The sequence below is a fragment of the Schistocerca gregaria genome, chromosome 3 (genome assembly GCF_023897955.1).
Source record: "Schistocerca gregaria isolate iqSchGreg1 chromosome 3, iqSchGreg1.2, whole genome shotgun sequence".
NCBI lineage: Eukaryota > Metazoa > Arthropoda > Insecta > Orthoptera > Acrididae > Schistocerca > Schistocerca gregaria.
This window is the reverse complement of record NC_064922.1, coordinates 857,810,944-857,833,464: the sequence shown is the minus strand read 5'-3', so window position 1 is coordinate 857,833,464 and position 22,521 is coordinate 857,810,944. Positions and strand designations below refer to the sequence as shown.

Genomic DNA, 22,521 nt, shown 5'->3' with positions numbered 1-22,521 from the left:
ACACAGGAAGTAATACTGACCTTAAGATGCATTTTAGGAGAAAGCTTAAAGAAAGGCATTTGTAGACTTAGAGAAACTTTCAGGTTTATCAGGGCAGCAAAGTATTGGAAGAGCAGGTTAAAGGAATGGATAGTGCCTTGAAAAGAGGTTATAAGATGAACACCAACAACAGTAATGGGTGAGAAGACATTTTTACCTGGGCTTAAGATTCCATACCACACTTTTCATGAGTGCTGTAGAGCAGCCTTTACTGATCGAGTCATCTGAGAAGGTTCATCATGGACACATCACATACTCAGTAGGGTGATAGTGTCCCAGGGATGGGAAAGGCTTGTATTTTTTTTTTGTCAGTGATTATACTGAGACAGTCATATAGCTACCATACATGGCAATACCATTGTGTCATCATGAACATTATGGTGATTTATAAATAGGAAGCCGCCATTAACTTAAGCTTCAGTGGACCAGTTTCACTGTTTGAAACTCGGGACCTTTGCCTTTCGTGGGCAAGTGCTCTACAGTTTTAATCTGCCAGGAAGTTTCATGTCAGTGCACACTCCGCTGCACAGCGAATATCTCATTCCAGTTTTACTATTTGTTTGAAAAAAACAAAAAGCATGCTACTAAATAGCAACCCCATACAGGATGCTTACAAAATCATGTGGCCCCTAACTGTGCAGCTGATGCAGAAGAAGAGGGAAATGGTAGGGGTCAGGGGACAGAATGGTAGGAGAGGTGTAGCTCTACAGCCGAAGCCTTCACACAAATACCTTTCTCACAGAACTTTTAAACTACAGCTTGCGCGTCTGCATATGATCGTATTAACAGATTATGGCAGTAAAATCAATGACTGGACAAGTCAATCATTAATTGTTAAAATCCACAATTAGTTACAGGATTATGCTGAAACTGCAACAGGAGAGATTTATTTTCATCTTACTTGCAAGACTTTCTTCCTTTCTGTTGCTGCCATGTTAAAATTAGCTTCTGTTGCCAAATACAATGGTATTTGCACAATTTCACCTCACTAAAATGCTAATGCTGCTGCAGTTATGGCAGATTCCTGAAACAGTCTATTATTAAGCAAACAACCGAGGGCAAGTCAGGTCCATAACATATGAAAAGCTGAAGCTTAGTATAACAGATATTTGAGTCTTTAACTTACTTTTTTACAAACCCATACTAATTCTCACGTCACCAGTTACCAATGACTTAAAATAATTACAATATTTAATTGAAAAATCTGTTGTTGCCCATATATTGCAGTAGGTGACTTTTGTATGTTAACTACATGGCAAACTGCCCCCTGCTGTGTATGTTACTATTGACAAAGATTGCCAAGCAGCCAATGTGTGCACTCCTCTGTATCCACAGTGCAGCTAGAGCAAGTAGAGAATGTTACATTCAAAAGAGCTGAAGCATACAGCCCAGTAAGGAGCAGGAAACTGAGTCAGGCACCCTTTTGGAAACTAGCACTGAGAATGAAAACGTTCTTTAAAAATAACCATTGTTAGACCACTGTTATCAATATTGTTACTAAATATGAAAATTAGCAGTTTTTTCCAGTGGCTTCAATATCATTTATGTTCTGTAAGTTAGTTTTGTTTTTCAGTAATGGTCAGGAAATGTCAGGTAGACTGTGCATGAGTCTGAGGCACTGGAATGAGTCAGTCAGGGGCTAGTCATAAAGGGTGACGGTGAGGTTGCAGCCCAAAAGTGCAGGCAGACAATTAGTTTTGAAGTATAAATTTCTTAAAAAGTGATAACGAGGACCATTTAAGTCATGATGTGATTGAATATGAGTGGAAAATCATTTATTAAAGTGCATTGAGAAGACTCATGAGCTATGAACAGTTTAAAGACTGAGTAGTGACCCATTAGTAGTGGGTAGGAGATTTTTCTATTTATAGGTGACCCTGTGTGAAGGTTGTATATCAGAAGTAGTCTTAAACACTCATTTGAATTATTCTTAATGTGAAATCAACGAAAGAAACTAACATGTGGCTAAGCAGGATGAGTGATGTTGAGCTGAGAGACATTGATGGGGCCCCTTAAACTTGTTCTGTATGAAATGGTATACTGTTTTCACTATGAGCAACTTTTATCATTTCAAAGCAGTCATTAAATATCAATTCCTATACATATAGGATACAATGTGCATGTTAGTTTAGGATCTTTCACTTGTCTGTTTTTCTACAAACTTGAGTGAACCTTTATTATTCGAAAAATAGATAAAAGGGGGATTTGCTCTGTGTATATACATTGACCAGATGTATCAGTAACAAGTCAATAAATAGCTCATCAAGAAAATGTGGATAATCCTTCTTCTGTCCTGACCTCTAAGCAGAATGACAATACTCCATGTTGCAGAACACAGTAGTGTTTATCATAGAGGCAGCGACCATCGTACAACCTCTACCACCATCAAGATGGGATACACAATATCATAATCATTTTGACTCATTAAGAGTAGAATTGGCTTTCAGTGCCCCAGCAACAGGCAGGGACAACACCATGGACCTACATCTACATCTACATGACTACTCTGCTATTCACATTTAAGCGCTTGGCAGAGGGTTCATCGAACCACAATCATACTATCTAAATACTATTCCACTCCCGAACAGCGAGCGGGAAAAATGAACACCTAAACCTTTGTGTTCGAGCTCTGATTTCTCTTATTTTATTTTGATGATCATTCCTACCTATGTAGGTTGGGCTCAACAAAATATTTTCGCATTCGGAAGAGAAAGTTGGTGACTGAAATTTCGTAAAAAGGTCTCGCCGCAACGAAAAACGTCTATGCTGTAATGACTTCCATCCCAACTCGTGTATCATATCTGCCACACTCTCTCCCCTATAACGTGATAATACGATACGAGCTGCCCTTTTTTGCACCCTTTCGATGTCCTCCGTCAATCCCACCTGGTAAGGATCCCACACCGTGCAGCAATATTCTAACAGAGGACGAATGAGTGTAGTGTAAGCTGTCTCTTTAGTGGACTTGTTGCGTCTTCTAAGTGTCCTGCCAATGAAACGCAACCTTTGGCTCGCCTTCCCGACAATATTATCTATGTGGTCCTTCCAACTGAAGTTGTTCGTAATTTTAACACCCAGGTACTTAGTTGAATTGACAGCCTTGAGAATTGTACTATTTATCGAGTAATTGAATTCCAACGGATTTCTTTTGGAACTCATGTGGATCATCTCACACTTTTCGTTATTTAGCGTCAACTGCCACCTAACACACCATACAGCAATCTTTTCTAAATCGCTTTGCAACTGATACTGGTCTTCGGATGACCTTACTAGACGGTAAATTACAGCATCATCTGCGAACAGTCTAAGAGAACTGCTCAGATTGTCACCCAGGTCATTTATATAGATCAGGAACAGTAGAGGTCCCAGGACGTTTCCTTGGGGAACACCTGATATCACTTCAGTTTTACTCGATGATTTGCCGTCTATTACTACGAACTGCGACCTTCCTGACAGGAAATCACGAATCCAGTCGCACAACTGAGACGATACCCCATAGGTCCGCAGCTTGATTAGAAGTAGCTTGTGAGGAACGGTGTCAAAAGCTTTCCGGAAATCTAGAAATACGGAATCAACTTGAGATCCCCTGTCGATAGTGGCCATTACTTCGTGCGAATAAAGAGCTAGCTGCGTTGCACAAGAGCGATGTTTTCTGAAGCCATGCTGATTACGTGTCAATAGATCGTTCTCTTCGAGGTGATTCATAATGTTTGAATACAGTATATGCTCCAAAACCCTACTGCAAACCGACGTCAATGATATAGGTCTGTAGTTAAATGGATTACTCCTACTACCCTTCTTGAACACTGGTGCAACCTGCGCAATTTTCCAATCTGTAGGTACAGATCTATCGGTGAGCGAGCGGTTGTATATGAGTGCTAAGTAGGGAGCTATAGTATCAGCGTAATCTGAAAGGAACCTAATTCGTATACAATCTGGACCTGAAGACTTGCCCGTATCAAGCGATTTGAGTTGCTTCGCAACCCCTAACGTATCTACTTCTAAGAAACTCATGCTAGCAGATGTTCGTGTTTCAAATTCTGGAATATTCCATTCATCTTCCCTGGTGAAGGAATTTCGGAAAACTGCGTTCAATAACTCCGCTTTAGCGGCACAGTCATCGATAACAGTACCATCGGCACTGCGCAGCGGAGGTATTGACTGCGTCTTGCCACTTCTGTACTTTACATATGACCAAAATTTCTTCGGATTTTCTACCAAATTTCGAGACAATGTTTCGTTGTGGAACCTATTAAAGGCATCTCGCATCGAAGTACGTGCCAAATTTCGCGCGTCTGTAAATTTTAGCCCATCTTCGGGATTTCGCGTTCTTCTGAACTTCGCATGCTTTTTCCGTTGCCTCTGCAACAGTGTTCGGACCTTTTTTGTGTACCACGGGGGATCCATTCCATCTCTTACCAATTTATGAGGTATGAATATCTCAATTGCTGTTGCTACTATATCTTTGAATTTGAGCCACATCTCGTCTACATTCGCATAGTCAGTTCGGAAGGAATGGAAATTGTCTTTTAGGAAGGCTTCTAGTGGCACTTTATCCGCTTTTTTAAATAAAATTATTTTGCATTTGTTTCTGATGGATTTGGAAGAAATGGTATTGAACCTAGCTACAATGACCTTGTGATCACTAATCCCTGTATCAGTCATGATGCTCTCTATCAGCTCTGGATTGTTTGTGGCTAAGAGGTCAAGTGTGTTTTCGCAACCATTTACAATTCGCGTGGGTTCGTGGACTAACTGCTTGAAATAATTTTCGGAGAAAGCATTTAGGACAATCTCGGAAGACGTTTTCTGCCTACCACCAGTTTTGAACAAATATTTTTGCCAACATACCGAGGGTAGGTTGAAGTCCCCACCAACTATAACCGTATGAGTGGGGTATTTATTTGTTACGAGACTCAAACTTTCTGTGAACTGTTCTGCAACTGTATCATCGGAGTCTGGGGGTCGGTAGAAGGAGCCAATTATTAACTTAATTCGGCTGTTAAGTATAACCTCCACCCACACCAATTCACACGGAGTATCTACTTCGACTTCACTACAAGATAAACCACTACTGACAGACACAAACACTCCACCACCAATTCTGCCTAATCTATCTTTCTTGAACACCATCTGAGACTTCGTAAAAATTTCTGCAGAACTTATTTCAGGCTTTAGCCAGCTTTCTGTACCTTATGATCATTATGGAGAAGCTAGTTGAGCTGCAGCAATGTGGAACCTGGGCAAGCTTTCTCTGGAGTTCCATCACACTAAGGCATCAAACAAAATGGTCATATGGATGTCTTTGCAAAGGACACAACACACAATGGGTACTTACTTATCTATAATTTCTATATGTTCCAATACATAACAATATTTCAACTCCGAGGACAAGAACCCGCAGGAATTTATTATTTTTCTATTGTAAAAATGAAAATAACATTCAGTAGAACAATCTTAGACTTTACATAAATGAAATAATTTTATGGCTGGTGCGTCAGATTAATTTTTCCCAGACTAATTTATCAGTGACTTTAAATAAGAATATTTACGACACCAGTGTTGTTATGGATATAGGTTGTGGTGTGATATATTAATTATTTGGTGCATACATTTTATTGTCAAATAAAGAACTATTGAAACTCATTATAGCTAGGATCAGCAGCACATAAATAAGAATTGTCAGAGATTATTTATTTCTTGCTGCTACATTTTTATACATTTTACAATAACATGTACGCACCACAACAACATTAAATAGAACCCAATTACCCATTACAAACTGTATTTAAAATATTGTGCAGACTAATTTCCTAGTAATATCATCAGCATCCTTGTGTCAGGAAAAGTAGTAGCTTACAAAATAATCATAAACTTTTAAAAGGGTGTACCTTCCTATATAATTGTTAGTTACAGTGTGCTAACATAGATTTGTTGTAAACATCAGATGTTCTAGTAAAGTAATGTGTTTCTGCTGCAAGACTTGTTCAACAAATGACAATAAATTAAGAAGTGAGTGAATAAAACTGCTTGACAGTGCAGGATGAATTAAAGTTGACACTAGTACAAGATATAGCCTGGAGGGGGAAAATCTTTTGATGTAATGCACATGCACTTGAAAACCATGCTTATTAGCAGTGTGTGTCACTGCTACCAGTGTTAGTAGTGTGTCATGAAAGATCAATACTGTGAACTTTTGACAGAACCTGCCATGGGTGAAGGCCTATATAAACCCTGCCGTGCTATCCGCGCACTTGTTTATCATGTTATTACTGCTTACATTCATTTGCCTTCTCTTATAGTGTTCAGTGTATGGTATGCTGATTGGTGTACATACCACAAACTAAAAAAGTTGTACTAACATTCTTGGTTGTGTTTTGTGTCCATCTACATCTACATCCATACTCCGCAAGCCACCTGACGGTGTGTGGCGGAGGGTACCCTGAGCACCTCTATTGGTTCTCCCTTCTATTCCAGTCTCGTATTGTTCGTGGAAAGAAGCATTGTCGGTATGCTTCTGTGTGGGCTCTAATCTCTCTGATCTTATCCTCATGGTCTCTTCACGAGATATACATAGGAGGGAGCAATATACTGCTTGACTCTTCGGTGAAGGTGTGTTCTCGAAACTTTAACAAAAGCCCGTACCGAGCTACTGAGCATCTCTCCTGCAGAGTCTTCCACTGGAGTTTATCTATCACCTCCGTAACGCTTTCGCGATTACTAAATGATCCTGTAACGAGGCGCGCTGCTCTCTGTTGGATCTTTTCTATCTCTTCTATCAACCCTATCTGGTGCGGATCCCACATTGCCGTGCAGTATTCAAGCAGTGGGCAAACAAACGTACTGTAACCTACTTCCTTTGTTGTCAGATTGCACTTCCTTAGGATTCTTCCAATGAATCTCAGTCTGGCATCTGCTTTACCGACGATCAACTTTATATGATCATTCCATTTTAAATCACTCCTAATGCGTACTCCCAGATAATTTATGGAATTAACTGCTTCCAGTTGCTGACCTGCTATTTTGTAGCTAAATGATAAGGGACCTATCTTTCTGTGTATTCACATCACATTACACTTGTCTACATTGAGATTCAATTGCCATTCCCTGCACCATGCGTCAATTCGCTGCAGATCCTCCTGCATTTCAGTACAATTTTCGATTGTTGCAACCTCTCGATACACCACAGCATCATCTGCAAAAAGCCTCAGTGAACTTCTGATGTCATCCACCAGGTCATTTATGTATATTGTGAATAGCAACGGTCCTATGACACTCCCCTGCGGCACACCTGAAATCTCCCTTGCTTTGGAAGACTTCTCTCCATTGAGAAAGACATGCTGCGTTCTGTTATCTAGGAACTCCTCAATCCAATCACACAATTGGTCTGATAGTCCATATGCTCTTACTTTGTTCATTAAACAACTGTGGGGAACTGTGTCAAATGCCTTGCGGAAGTCAAGAAACACGGCATCTACCTGTGAACCCGTGTCTAAGGCCCTCTGAGTCTCGTGGACGAATAGCGCAAGCTGGGTTTCACACGACCGTCTTTTTCGAAACCCATGCTGATTCCTACAGAGTAGATTTCTAGTGTCCAGAAAAGACATTATACTCGAACATAATACGTGTTCCAAAATTCTACAACGATCGACGTTAGAGATATAGGTCTATAGTTCTGCACATCTGTTCGACGTCCCTTCTTGAAAACGGGGATGACCTGTGCCCTTTTCCAATCCTTTGGAACGCTTCACTCTTCTAGAGACCTACGGTACAACGCTGCAAGAAGGGGGGCAAGTTCCTTCGGGTACTCTGTGTAAAATCCCATCAGGACCAGCGGGCTTTCCTCTTTTGAGCGATTTTAATTGTTTCTCTATCCCTCTATTCTCTACTTGTCCAAGTACAACACAAGTGACAATGAGTGAGAGATTGTCCTCCACACAGTTTTCAGTCTCTGGTTGGTCCCCCATTGAATTATGATGTCTGATGGTGACACTCATGACTTTTTACACCATCTGGTTGATCAGCAAGGGATTCTTATTGCAGCATCTCAGTCAACAGCAGGGGGTGTTTGCCACAGCACAACACAACCAAATCCAGATACCGCAAATGCTTGCCTCTGTTTTGGCCTTTTCCGGTCCATTTCAATCTACATCACATGCCGCACATCCTGTTTTGCCTGTTGCTACACTGGTTGGTTACCTCCTGCTATATCCAGCTTACATTGAGTCCGTCAAAGAATGGAAAGCCTATGAAAAACAATTGCACCAACATTTTCATGTGTTTGGATTGACTGAAGTTAGCTTATGCCATGCTTTCTTTTTTCTTTGGTTATCACCTCCCATGTATCAACTCCATTGCCAACTGCCCCCCCACCCCCCATCCCTCCCCGCCTAGTCGTTGTCAAGAAGCTGGCAGGATGGTTATGCCTTTGTGGCAATTTCAAAGTTTCTGTCAATGCTCAGTCTATTATTGACACATATCCCTTGCTGTGCACTTATGGACTTTTGCTAAGCTCACTAGTGGTCAGTATTGTTCCAAGATCGACCTCTCCAATGCATATTTTCAGTTTACCATTGACACTGACTCTTCAACGGCTGTTGGTCGTTAATACACCTTTTGGCTTGTATCAGTACGAGTGGTTATCATTTGGCATGACATGCCCCCAGAGACTTTTCAACGATTTCTTGAACAACTCAAGAGGTCTGTACCTGGATGTGCCAACTATCTTGATGGTATTGTGGTCTTCAGCTCCTCCACTGCTGAACATCTCTACAACATATGTACGCTCTCTTGGTGTTACAGGCCACTGGGTTAAGATGCAATTTGGAGAAGTGCTGCTTCTTTCAGCCTTCTTTCGTTTCTCTTGGATTTGATGTCTCTGGTGCTAGTATCAAACCCCTTCATCGGAATGTCTCTGCCATTGTGTCTCTTCTGCATCCTATGTCGGTCAAGGAACTCCAGGTTTTTCTTAGGTAAGATTGCATATCATCAGTTTTTGCCAGGGGTGGTGTAAGTTGCACAACTCTTACATGCCTTGCTGCTTAAGGGGACATCTTTCCACTGGTTGCAGGCATGTGAAATAACGTTTTCCAAACTGAAGTCTGTGTTACAACCTGCACCTTGCCTCATAACCTACCAGCTGGGTCTACATTTTTAGTGTTAGCAACAAATGCATTCCAGCACAGGCTGGGGGCAGTGTTACCTCATAAATATTCTGATGGTTCTGTGCAGCCTATTTTGTACTCATCAAAGACGCTTAATTTGGTTCAGATTAGGTATTCAGAAATAGAGAAGGAAGCCCTCACCATTGCTTATGCATTAAAGAAGTTTCATGTTTTCCTGCATAGTGTAAAATTCCATCTCATTATGGATCACAAGCCTTTAGTTTTGCTGCTTAATTCCTCAGCATTGTTGCCAGACAAAGAAGTGCATTGCCTTCAGCATTGGGTGCTCTATCTCTCTCGGTATTCACTTACATCCCAAGGGTAAACATGTGGATGCTGACGTGCTCTCCCGTCTTCTGACCAGTCTGGACATAGTTTTTGAACATGAGGAGTTACTCTGTGTCTACATCGATGAGTGTGTTCAACAAACAGTCAATGGTTTTCCAGTCACTAGCACTCCAGTCACACAGGTTAGTGCTATCAACCCAGTTTTAAAGAAAGTGATGTACAGCGTACAACATGGCTTGCCTGAGGCACATCCATGTGGACTTCTGATCCCCTCTGTAACTGCTATGAGTTTTGGCATCAGTTCTCTGTCATTGATGATGATCTGTTCCTGGATACGACCTATTCAGCTCCTTGCATAGTGGTTCCCTCAGCTCTCCATTCAGAGATTCTGCAATTGCTGCATACTCATCACTGAGGAGGTATCATGCACCAAGGCATTAGCCCATTGTCAGGTTTTTTGGCCTGGTTTGGATGGTGACATCACTCGTTTGGTTATGGCATGTTCTAAATGCACATTGAAGCAGGCTGCTCCGCAGGCAACATTGTGTCTGTGGCTACAACCTTCACAGGCCTGGGACCATCTCCACATCGATTTCACTGGCTGTTTCCATAATGCATACTGGCTAATAGTAATTGATGCATTCTCTCTGTTCCCATATGTTTTTCACTGCCCATCAACTTTGGCCTCTGCCACTGTGGCAGCCCTGTCAAAAATCTTTTTCATCAAATGACTTCTGGCAATGTTGGCCTCCAATAACGGCCCTCAGTTTGTTTTGCAGGAGTTTGCCTCTTTCTATAACGTCCATTGAATGCGCTGCATTCTTGCCCTGCCCTTTCACCTGGAGTCCAACAATGAGGCCAAAAGATTAGTTTCAACATTCAAAATGCAAATGAAAAATTATGTGACTTGATTCCAATCCGATATTGCCTTGAACCAATTTCTGTCCTCCTATTGGTTCACACCGTTCGGTGACAACAGCTCTGCTGAACTGCTCAAGAGGCATAAACACCGGATGCTGCTGCATCTCCTGTGTCCTGGTCAGGGATGCCAACCTGTGCAGCCATCATCCCATTTCTGGCATGTGGTGGCTGTCTGAGCATGTGGGTTTGACAGTCATCCAAAATGGATTGCTGCTATCATCTCCTGATGCTGCAGCCACCATCTCTGTGACATGCGTATGGAGGGCCTCTGTGCATGTCATTATGACCAACTGCGCCTGTGTGTGGATGACCGGATAAACCTGTCTGGGACACTGATGTCACCAGACCAGAGTGCGTCGCTCAACAGATCACCTGATGCAGCTGGGTCTCTGCCATGACATACGAGGGTCCTCCATCACTGGTGGACAAACCTCACATAGCTTCTCCAATACTGCTTCCACTAGCAACCCAACCACCATTCATACTGGAGCCATCTCCTCTGCCTCAGCCATCAAATGTGGGGGCATGACCACCAGGCCTTGGATCTGATGTGGACATAGAGCTTGTGCAGACAGTATCCACCCTACTGTTGGGGTTGACACTATAAGGTGGACTGTGACACTGCCCGCACCCCAGGTACTTCGACCATATGCCCCAGTATCAGCATGTCATCTGAGTCAGAGCCTCACAGAAGAAGACACCATGGACATCTTGTGAATTTGAGCTGTTCCGCAAGGGAAGAGGAATGAAGTAATGTGTGCATATTTGAAAGCTGTGTGCATAAGAAGTGTGTTTTCACATGCGAGAGTGCGCCGAGAAAGAGCAATACTGTGAAATTCTGTTAGAGCCCACCACAGTCGAGTGCCCATATCTACATCTATGTGATTACTCTGCTTTTCACAATAAAGGGCCTGGCAGAGGGTTCAATGTACCACATTTAAGCTGTCTCTCTACCATTCCACTCTCAAACGGCATGTGGGAAAACACTTAAATTTTTCTGTGCGAGCCCTCATTTCTTTTATTTTATCTTGAGGATCATTTCTCCCTATGTAGTTGGGTGTCAACAGAATGTTTTCACAATCGGAGGAGAAAACTGGTGATTGAAATTTCATGAGAAGATCCCGTCACAACAAAAAACGCCTTTGTTTTAATGATTGTCCCTCCAATTCACATATCATGTCTGTGACACTATCTCCCGTGTTTTGTGATAATACAAAGCGAGCTGTCCTTCTTTGTACTTTTTCAATGTCCCACCTGATGTGGATCCCACACCGCACAGCAGTACTCCAGAATAGGGCAGACAAGTGTAGTGTAAGCTGTCTCTTTGGTAGACCTGTTGCACCTTCTAAGTGTTCTGCCAATGAATCGCAGTCTTTGGTTTGTCTGGTTCTTGACTTGTTTTGCAGCATCGGATCTTGGAATTTTTTGAGTGAAGCTTTTCATGATGCAAGAGGTTTACCTTTTAACTTTTTCCACTGCAGTTTCTTGAGCATTTCTTTGTCACTTTCACTGTGACCTTACAAACACATGATGAATATTGTAGCTAATCAAAATATCCACGGGTGTACTGCCGGTCTATAGTGCCCGTTGGACACTATAGACCGGCAGTACACCCGTGGATATTTTGATTATCAAATACGCCAGGAGAAACTCAAGAATCACAATTTTGTAGCTGTTCTTTCCGGAAAGAAAATGAAAGGCATACACCGTGAAACACTAATCCAATATTTATCAGTCTTTGTGAAGAGGCGCCGCACATAATTGGTATTAGATTATTGAACTGCCATTCCATATAGTACTGGTGACCATCGCCAACATTAATATGAGGTGTAACACTCTTGAGAACAATTGCAATCTCGTATTTGTTGTGGCATAGGGGCAAATGGCATCCAAATGTCAGTGTGAGGTATCTCTTGCCATGCCTGAAACACGTGCTGTGTTGTTAAATGAAGACTGCTTATAGAATGCTTGCATTATATTGCTGGAATATGCCATTTGGCATCCTGGTCATTAAAGATGTGACAACACGGTTTACCATTCACGTCACAGACCGGCAGGCATTTTTTCTCCTTAATATAATTACCAGATCAGTCCTTTTGTCATATCCAGTAGCTCCCCATGCTGTGATTCCAATAATTGGAGGGCTATGAGTTTAGAGAATTGTTATATCTTTTGAGGTTGAACCTGGTCATCTAAGGACACATTGACTTCTATCTGATGGCCACAAACAGAAGTGAGACTCATTGCTAAATACCACAGAACGTCGCTCAATGTCCCAGCTGCCTCTGGCTCTACAGCACGAAAATCTCTGTTGTCTGTTGTACAGTGTCCACAGTAAATAGTGCATGGCAGCCTGATATCTCATCACAGCTTTTAGTATTTTCTAACTGATTGTGACATTCTGGTCTCAACTATTATCATCCATCTATTCATCAAAGCCAGACAATGAAGTGTACAATCCTGTCATGGTGTGGTCCTTCTGGATGGACATGTGGCCACTCTTCTTGTCCTGATCTCATCACTGAGTGGGATGGCACAGTGGTTAGCACACTGGACTCGCATTCAGGAGGACGACATGTCAAACCCACGTCCAGACATCCTAATTTAGGTTTTCTGTGATTTCTCTAAATCACTTCAGGTAAATACTGGGATGGTTTCTTTGAAAGGCCATGGCCAACTTCCTTCCCTAATTCGATGGGACTGATACCCTTGCTTTCTGGCCCCCTCCCCCAAATTAACCAGCCAACCTGAGCTCAACTTCTCATCACTCTTCACTTGTACAGACATTGTGCTAGAGTCCACTGTCTATGCAGGTGTTGGTATGATGCTCCCATGTCCATCATGTCATTGATTCAGATTTTCTCAAACTTTGAAACATGCTAATAAGCTGCATGTTCACACTCTCTTGGCATGCTGTTTTGTTATCTCCATCTGAAAAGTTCCAGCGATGTTACACACACCTAAGAGTAATCATGTAGTCCCAAATTTCTTTATTTAGAGGAAATGATTTGCCTGTAGAGAAAATAAGTTCACCAAAGTATGAAATTGGAATCAACATACCACACAAACATGTAAATACTGCAATACCAGTTTGGCACTCATGGTGTAACACCTCCCATTTCCACCTGTGTATGTTATATGTAAATTCAACATAGGAACAGTCATTATTAAAAGCAGAAGCATTAGGTCTCTTTACAAGTTGCATACTCCTATTTTGTAACCGTTGATGGGTAGGAACATCGTCTCATAGTGACCGGTCGGATCTACAGCAGGTTGCTGTTGTCATTTGGGTAACTGCAAGGGGATGTGTAGTTTCTTGCCTGTTGTCCTAAATGTAAACAATACCAACATCAGGTCAGAGACTGCTTGTCGACCTTGCTATGTGCATCTCATTGGCTAATGGTCTGCCATCTGTCGTGAGCCTCTGCCGCTGCCTGAGTTTCCTCGATTTGCTGCCGGAGAGTGTCAAGTTTTGCCTGATCGTGTGAATCAGTACAATTTACACGTGCCTATTGAGTTATCTGTACTGAAAGACAAATGACAGAAAACATTCCCTTCTCATGTCCTATAGCCCTGGAGTAGCAATGCTTCATACTCATCTGCCTCTGGGGTAGGCAGCCAACTTTTCTTGGCTCGTGGCTAAATTCGCCATCATCAAGAAAGATTTGTAGTTATTTTTGTTTGTTACTGAGCAGAAAAACTACACTCTTAGAAAGCTATCATCAGTTGATTTTTTGGATTCATCTCCTAGTGCCGAATGGCTAATATCATAAATTTTGTTCATGATTTGTGGCCTACACAAATACTTGATTTGTGCTGCATGCTGCAGTTTGATGATTACAAGTGAAGTCTAATGATATCAGATGTTTTCATCTATTCATTTAAATTTATTTGTGTTTAACGTCCACTATCAATGTTTACATCAGGCACTGATCATCAGAAAATATCTCTGCATTTATAGTCCAATTCAAATGGTTCAAATGGCTCTGAGCACTATGGGACTTAACATCATTGGTCATCAGTCCTCTAGAACTTAGAACTACTTAAATCTAACTAACCTAAGGACATCACACACATCCATGCCCAAGGCAGGATTCGAACCTGCAACCGTAGCAGTCACGCGGTTCCGGACTGAGCGCCTTAACCACGAGACCACCGCGGCCGGCTATAGCCCAATTAAAATTGCTTTGTGACTGATATTTCACTGAGTTGAGTGGCAGGGGCCAGCCACCATCAAACGTAGTTCTCTGTAAAAAGTCCATATCTACACAGGATGGCTGCAGGACTGCTGCTGTTCACTATAAATGTCAAATCAGAAACACCTTCAGCCGTTTATATTTTCAATTTTATTTTATTTTTGCGACTGGTTTCGGCGTTTCGCTACGCAATCTTCAGGCCGCCTCACCGATGGGTAGGAAGAAGTCAACCTCATGTACATTCAAAATAGGGCCCAGCATACAGTCACTGGTCTACATTAGTCTTCATTTTTAGCAACGCAAGCCCTTCATGCGTCAGTTGCAGAGTCTGCACTTAAACACTTATGCATTCGCCAATGTCAGCTGTGAGTCTCAGAACACCTGAATGCAAATATGATAAACAGACTGCAATGCATTCATTTTGCTCCAGTAGGCGTTGTACCATATTAAACATACTGTACAATCGGACTTACGATTCCTGAACTAATTTACCTACGGGTTTTTTCATTAGATACTGGAACTCACGAAGTTTTTCACTAGGATTGTAGCTTTTTTTGAAATAACTGACCATTTTTCTGGATTTTTACCGTATAATAGAGAGTTCACCGTTGTTGTACAAAGAACTTTTCACAACTAAATTAACACTGCGTTGCTAAACAAACAACCTGTTTTATGTTTATGTTGCCACTGTGGATAAGCTGTATGGCCGCAGTTACTGTTAATTAAATGACGAGTTTCAGCCATATATGCCTCACAGTTCAGCGAGGTCCAAATATCAGCTGTTGAAGAAAGACAGGTGGAATCTTTCACTTCCTAGGTTGCAGTCTCTTTCACTTTCTGGTAATTTTCTTAAGCCATGTGGCGCATTTTTTTTATTTGGTATCGAATATTTTGGAATACCGGTAACTATACGTCGAAAACGAGTGTCCTCAACGACTGACAGTGGTTGAAAATCCTCTGTTATGATGGCCACTAGTTCGTGTCGGCGTTTACTTTCCTCTATGGAGCGAGACGTTAGATTTAGATCAGTGTTCCTGCAGGAAGATCTATTTTGCTCGAATACTAGTCCAGGAATTATATATCGTACTGTGCAGAAGCTTGGATCATTTTGATTTTGAGATGTGTTTAGTGTTATCGGAGTCCGATTTAAAAATCCTACTTCATTGGACTGCCTCTGGCACTATCCGACCTGTTGCGCGGAATTCCCTTTTTGTGCGATTTGAACTGATAACATACTCGCAGCACTCCGCATCGTTTTCGTTATCCGCAGTGATAACAGCGCCCCAAGCGGTCAGCAACCGACACTTCTGAATACGATGTAAGATGAGTGCGAATATTAACGTTTATATTGACATGTAACATAACTCTTACAACAGGAAGTACCGTATATGCAGTGCCATATAAATCGACAATAAGTAAAAAGTTACATCACATTTGTGATTCTTTAGTGTCCTGAGGGTTCTGGGAGATACGAAAACGCCCATTACCGGACAGTTTTTTATAATTCTCTTGTAACGTACAAACCTTTACTGAATAACCACGTTTTCCTTTAATAACGAAAAACTAATAGTGAACTCCAGAAGACACGACAGTTAATAGAAAGACGTCTTATTTCTACCCGACAAAGCAGAGTTTTGTTCACTACACTTTCAGCCAAATCGAACGTGGAACTTAGGAAACCTATGTGCAATGTAATACCTACATTATTTAACGTATCAAATAAGCCACTGCAACTGTAGCTTAAGGGTAAACCACACACATCTAGAAAGACTGCGTGGTAATTTTCGACGTGAAACATTTCCTGGACAACCAAAATGTAGACTTCTAAAGGGTGAGTCAGCATTACCTAATACCTTTGACTTAAGCAGTAGCGATCGAGTCAGAGAAGTGGAAGAGCTTGCTTGGAGTCATTGTCTTCCCGACAGCAGCAGTTTAGTGACAATGGAGAGGTGGACCGCACGACGCCATGCGTGCGTCGTAAGAGACATTCTTTAAACATGCAGAATGTATGGCCACCACTCAGAGGAAGTTCTGCCTCCAATTAGACGTTCCACATAATCGTGCAATTCCACCCTGCAATCGCACTCTGCTATAGGTTAAGAACTTTCGTGAAACAGTTTCTGTAGTGCAAACACAGCCACGTCAGCCTGAAAACACTGAAGTTGTGCATCGTGCAATTTGGCAGAGCGCTGGCGGATCAGCGAGACGACAAGCACAGTCTCTTGGGTTATCAAACTCGTCCATTTGACGCATTTTACACCGTCTAAATTTTTATACCTACAAAACTGCGATTGTTTAGGAGTTGAAGCCTCAAGATTTTGTGAGAATGAGAAGTTTTGCTGAGTAATGAGAGAGATGTTGGTAGAAGAACCTGGAATTGTAATTTTAATATCATATAAGACTCAATTTTACCTAAACAGCATTACTAATAAACAAAACTGCCGTTACTGGTCTCCAAACAACCCTCCGCAGCTGCAGCAGCCCCCACCATATTGTGACAGGTCAACATTGTGAGCAGGATTATGGAAATTTGGTTTCATAGGGCCTTATTTCTTCGAAGAAAATGGGAGAGCCGTCCCTGTGAACTCAGAACGTTATTTCTCGTCCTGGAACTTCATTGCCGTGGCATAAGTCTTCGAAGTGCTTGGTTTCAGCAAGACAGTATGATAGCTCACACTTCCCGTGTGTGTATGTCTGAAATAAAGAAGTTGTTTCTGGGGAAGGTGACATCTAACAGGTGAGATGTTGACTGGCCATCTCGTTCTCCAGACCTTACTCTGTGTGACTTCTTCTTGTGGAGATTCCTCAAGAAAAGTGTCCACCAGTATGCCATGTACTGTGCTTCAGTTAAAGCATACCACTGAGTGAGAGATTCATCATACACCCCAAACATGTTGGAGACTGTGATGACAAGCTTCGCACAAACAGTTGACAAGTGTGGCAGAAACAGGGTCCGTACTTAAAGGACGTTATCTTACACAAATAATTAATTTCTTTCAAAATTAACATACACTGAAGAGCCAAAGAAACTGGTACACCTGCCTAATATCGTGTATGCCCCACGAGCATGCAGAAGTGCCACAATATGATGTTGCATGTACACGATTAATGTCTGAAGTAGCGCTGGAGGGAACTGACACCATGAATCCTGAAGAGTAGAAGGAGGTGGAGATCTCTTCTGAACAGCACGTTGCAAGGCATCCCAGATATAATCAATAATCTTCATGTCTGAGGAGTTTGGTGCCCAACACAAGTGTTTAAACACAGAAGAGTGTTCCTGGAGCCACTCTGTAGCAATTGTGGATGAGTGGGGTGTCGCATTGTCCTGCGGGAATTGGCCAAGTCCGTCATAATGCACAATGGACATGAATGGATGCAGGTGATCAGACAGGGTGCTTAAGTACATGTCACCTGTTAGAGTCGTATCCATATTGCTCCAGCTGCACATGCCCCACACCATTATAGAGCATCCACCAGCTTGAACAGTCTCCTGCTGACATGCATAGTCCATGGACTCCTGAGGTTGTCTCCATACCCGTACACGTCCATCTGCTCGATGCAATTTGAAACAAGACTCATGCGACCACGCAACATGATTCCAGTCATCAACAGTCCAGTGTTGGTGTTGATGGGCCCAGGCAAGGCGTAAAGCTTTGTGTCATGCAGTCATCAGAAGTACACGAGTGGGTCTTCGGCTCTAAGAGCCCATATTGATCATGTTTCGTTGAATGGCTCACATGCTGACCCTTGTTGATGAGCTAGCATTGAAATCTGCAGCAATTTGCGAAAGGATTGCACTTCTGTCACGTTGAATGTTTCTCTTCAGTCGTCGTTGGATCCGTTCTTGCAGAGTCTTTTTCCAGCTGCAGAGATGTCGGATATTTGATGTTTTGGTGGATTCCTGATGTTCACGATACACTCGTGAAATGGCTGTACGGGAAAAATCCCCACTTCAACACAACCTCGGAGATGCTGTGTCCCATCGCCCGTGCGTCGACTATAAGACCGATTTCAAACTCACTTAAATTTTGATAACGGGCCATTGTAGCAGAAGTAACCAGTCTAACTACTGCGCTTTATATATACCGCATCGTCGTATTCTGCCTGTTTACATATGTCTGTATACCAAATGTCCAACTGTGTGTGAAATCTTATGGGACTTAACTGCGAAGGTCATCAGTCCCTAAGCTTACACACTGCTTAACCTAAATTAGCCTAAGGACAAACACACACACCCATGCCCGAGGGAGGACTTGAACCTCCGCCGGGACCAGCCGCACACTCCATTACTGCAGCGCCTGAGACCGCTCGGCTAATCCCGCGCGGCTTTCTGTATTTGAATAGCGTGCCTATACCTGTTTCTTTGGCGCTCAGTGTAAAAGATGTAATCTGTCATTTATTGTATATCTTAAAATGTGACAGTGTGCTATAGATTCAAAACCCATCAGACAACTTTGACCCACCCTGTACAACTAAGGTTTGCAAAACACCATCCACCTTTGGAGAGGTGGCTGCGTGATCGCTATTCACCTCCATCATCGTACCTGAACTTGCCACTATTTTGCTGGAAGAATGTTATGAGATTTCCTTGAAAACCAAATTACATGGCCTGTGTTTTTTATCCATTCCGATAAGACTGGAAGCTGTTTTGAATGCCAGCTGTTTTCCTACACCGTCTGAGGTATGGTAATGTCTCGTGCTTTTGGTTTTTTCCTATTTTTGTCCACCCGCTGTGTAAGGATGGAAGATGCAGAACTGTAGAGTAAGGATGGAAGGTGGAGGATCTACAGGGTGTTACAAAAAAAGTACGGCCAAACTTTCAGGACACATTCCTCACACACAAATAAAGAAAAGATGTTATGTGGACATGTGTCCGGAAACGCTTAATTTCCATGTTAGAACTCATTTTAGTTTCGTCAGTATGTATTGTACTTCCTCGATTCACCGTCAGTTGGCCCAATTGAAGAAAGGTAATGTTGACTTCGGTGCTTGTGTTGACATGCGACTCATTGTTCTACAGTACTAGCATCAAGCACATCAGTACGTAGCTTTAACAGGTTAGTGTTCATCACGAACGTGGTTTTGCAGTCAGTGCAATGTTTACAAATGCGGAGTTGGCAGATGCCCATTTGATGTATGGATTAGCACGGGGCAATAGCCGTGGCGCGTACGTTTGTGTCGAGACAGATTTCCAGAACGAAGGTGTCCCGACAGGAAGACGTTCGAAGCAATTGATCGGCGTCTTAGGGAGCACCGAACATTCCAGCCTATGACTCGCGACTAGGGAAGACCTAGAACGACGAGGACACCTGCAATGTACGAGGCAATTCTTCGTGCAGTTGACGATAACCCTGATGTCAACGTCAGAGAAGTTGCTGCTGTACAAGGTAACGTTGACCCCGTCACTGTACGGAGAGTGCTACGGGAGAATCAGTTGTTTCCGTACCGTGTACAGCGTCTGCAGGCACTATCAGCAGCTGATTGGCCTCCTCGGGTACACTTCTGCGAATGGTTCATCTGACAATGTGTCAATCCTAATTTCAGTGCAAATGTTCTCTTTACGGATGAGGCTTCATTCCAACGTGATCAAATTGTAAATTTTCACAATCAACATGTTTGGGCTGACGAGAATCCGCACGCAATTGTGCAATCACGTCATCAACACAGGTTCTCTGTGAACGTTTGGGCAGGCATTGTTGGTGATGTCTTGACTGGGCCCCATGTTCTTCCACCTACGCTCAATGGAGCACGTTATCATGATTTCATACAAGATACTCTACCTGTGCTACTAGAACATGTTCCTTTACAAGTACGACACAACATCTGGTTCATGCACGATGGAGCTCCTGCACATTTCAGTCGAAGTGTTCGTACGCTTCTCAACAACAGATTCGGTGACCGTTGAATTAGTAGAGGCGGACCAATTCCATGGCCTCCACGCTCTCCTGACCTCAACCCTCTTGACTTTCATTTATGGGGGCGTTTGAAAGCTCTTGTCTACGCAACCCCGGTACCAAATGTAGAGACTCTTCGTGATCGTATTGTGGACAGCTGTGATACAATACGCCATTCTCCAGGACTGCATCAGCGCATCAGGGATTCCATGCGACGGAGGGTGGATGCATGTATCCTTGCTAACGGAGGACATTTTGAACATTTCCTGTAACAAAGTGTTTGAAGTCACGCTGGTACGTTCTGTTGCTGTGTGTTTCCATTCCATGATTAATGTGATTTGAAGAGAAGTAATGAAATGAGCTCTAACATGGAAAGTAAGCATTTCCGGCCCCTTGGCCACATAACATACTTTCTTTCTTTGTGTGTGAAGAATGTTTCCTGAAAGTTTTCCCGTACCTTTTTGTAACACCATGTATAGTGTAAGGAAAAGATGATGACATGAACTTTGTCTCTTCCTGTAGCATATGATTGGTATCTCGTTTTTTTTGTCTTTTTATTTTTGCGTACGGTACCGAGTCCTTTTCCCCAGTATATTATTCCATACCTGATTGTAGACTGTAAATGAGCTGTCAGTATTTGTAGCACGTAGCAGATTGATGATAGTTCAAAATAAATTCTCTGACTGCTAATATCTAGGCGTAACCTGTGTTAAGTACAGATGTACTACTTATTAGTGACACATGAAAATTTCCAGAATGATATTTCCACTCTGCAACGCAGTGCGCGCTGATATGAAACTTCCTGGCAGATTAAAACTGTGTGCCAGACCGAGACTCGAACTCGGGACCTTTGCCTTTCGTGGGCAAGTGCTCTACCATCTGAGCTACCCAAGTACGACTCACGCCCCGTCCTCATAGCTTTACTTCCGCCAGTACCTCGTCTCCTACCTTCGAAACCTTACAGAAGCTCTCCTCCGAAACTTGCAGAAGTAGCACTCCTGAAAGAAGTTGCGGAGACATGGCTTAGCCACAGCCTGGGGGTGTTTCCAGAATGAGATTTTCACTCTGCAGCGGAGTGTGGGCTGATATGAATCTTTCTGGCAGATTAAAACTGTGTGCCGGACCGAGACTCGGACCTTTGCCGTTCGCGGGCAAGTGCCCTACTAACTGAGCTACCAAAGCACGACTCACGCCCCGTCCTCACAGCTTTACTTCCGCCAGTACCTCGTCTCCTACCTTCCAAACTTTACAGAAGCTCTCCTGCGAACCTTGCAGAACTAGCACTCCTGAAAGAAAGGATACTCGGTACTGGCGTAAGTGAAGCTGTGAGGAGGGGGCGTGAGTCGTGCTTGGGTAGCTCAGTTGGGAGAGCACTTGCCCGCGAAAGGCAAAGGTCCCGAGTTCTAGTCTCGGTCGGTCACACAGTTTTAATCTGCCAGGAAGTTTCACATGAAAATTTGTCCCGGACCAGTACATATATACCTAACACAACTGATGCCTAGATATTCGGATTGAGTGAATTCATGTCTAAATAATTTCAGATGGCTTTTAATCGTCAGTAATGCTTTTCATACAGACATGCAATTAGATGATAGTTTAGCTGTAGGAACAAGAAAATGTGTTCCATTTTAGACTACTCTGTAAATACAAACCTAAGAATTTCACATCATCAACCAGTTTTGAACTCTTATCTTCGAGGAGCTGTCATTTTGTTGCTCTGGTAACTCGTGGCTACAGTATTTTCAGTGTTTATTATAAGCTTATTTTAGTTTTCATAGCAGTGTGCTAGCTTCATCAGTGATGCGTCTGTTGACGATTGAAGGGCTTTTCTGACAAAGGCTGTAATCAATTTGGTAGTGCCATTTGTGATCAAGTCACATGAGTACAGGCAATGAGACATTATTTCTATGTTTTTCATTGTCGAATAATCGAAATTTTGACAGGCTGCCGCCGGGGGTATTGTCGTGAAGAAGAATGGTACAGTTTTATTCTGGCTTGTTTTCTGTTGTCTGATGTACA

At 42.6% G+C, this 22,521-nt stretch overlaps 1 protein-coding gene across 1 annotated transcript in view; it reads right to left on the bottom strand.

Moving 5' to 3' along the window:
• Positions 1–22,521, bottom strand: part of LOC126355781 (aspartate aminotransferase, cytoplasmic-like) — a 77,089-nt gene that overhangs the window by 34,252 nt on the left and 20,316 nt on the right. The window lies entirely within an intron of this gene.